The sequence below is a fragment of the Suricata suricatta genome, chromosome 12 (genome assembly GCF_006229205.1).
Source record: "Suricata suricatta isolate VVHF042 chromosome 12, meerkat_22Aug2017_6uvM2_HiC, whole genome shotgun sequence".
Lineage (NCBI taxonomy): Eukaryota > Metazoa > Chordata > Mammalia > Carnivora > Herpestidae > Suricata > Suricata suricatta.
Window position 1 is genome coordinate 86,063,314 of NC_043711.1, and position 1,000 is coordinate 86,064,313.

The following is a 1,000-nucleotide window of genomic DNA, read 5'->3' on the forward strand; positions in this document are numbered from 1 at the left end:
CCCCAGTATTTAAGAATAAGTCCTATTTAAGTCTCACCTCAGATGAGAAAGATATCCTAGATTTTCTCCTAGAAAGTTTTGGACTTGTTTTGGCATTTAAATCCTTAGACCACTTGGACTTGATTTTTGTGTGTGGTGTGAGGAAAGGATCCAACCACAGTCACCTCTCCGTATCTCGGTCATATTATCTGCAACTAGATACCAAATGCTCTGCCAGTTATGAGTGCCAATTTAGCATACGTGGTCATACCAACTTAGGAAAGCCTTGAAGTTTGCCTTTGCACCATGAATGAAGAACGTTTTACTGAGCACATTCAAATGACTGCATACTTAAGAGACAAGGCTGTTTCCACATATCAAATATATACCTATGTCCAACCAAACCATGCTTGTATTCATCACAAACCTACTGATCCTTTTGTTTACCTTTTGTTCCAAGATATTTTTGAAATTGTTTTCAATTCTTTCATGGAAGAGGTTCAGGATCCAGCTGGAAAAAAAGAGGAAAGAAATCAGTATCCGCTCTATGATTAACTAGGAGTCCAGCAAGGAGGGCTCTTGGTGGACCTGATCTTCCCCCGTGGTCTCCCAAGAAAGGACCCCGGCGGATGAAGAACTCTCACGACTCTCAGTGGGAATGCAAATTGGCACAGCCACTATGGAAACCAGTATGGAAGAACCTCAACACATTAAAAATGGAACTACCGTGTGACCCAGCAATCCCACTTCTGGATGTTTATCTGGAGAAAATAAAGATGCTAACTTGAAGAGATATCAGCACCTCTGTATTAGTTGCAGCATTATTTATGATAGCCAAGATATAAAAACAACCTAAATGTTCATCAGTGGATGAATGGATAAAGAAAACGTACACACGCACACACACACACTGGAGTATTAGCCATAAAAATGGATGTCTTACTATTTACAACAACATGGCTGGTCTTTGAGGATATTATGCTCAGTGAAATAAGTCAGACAGAGAGAGACAAGTACCATA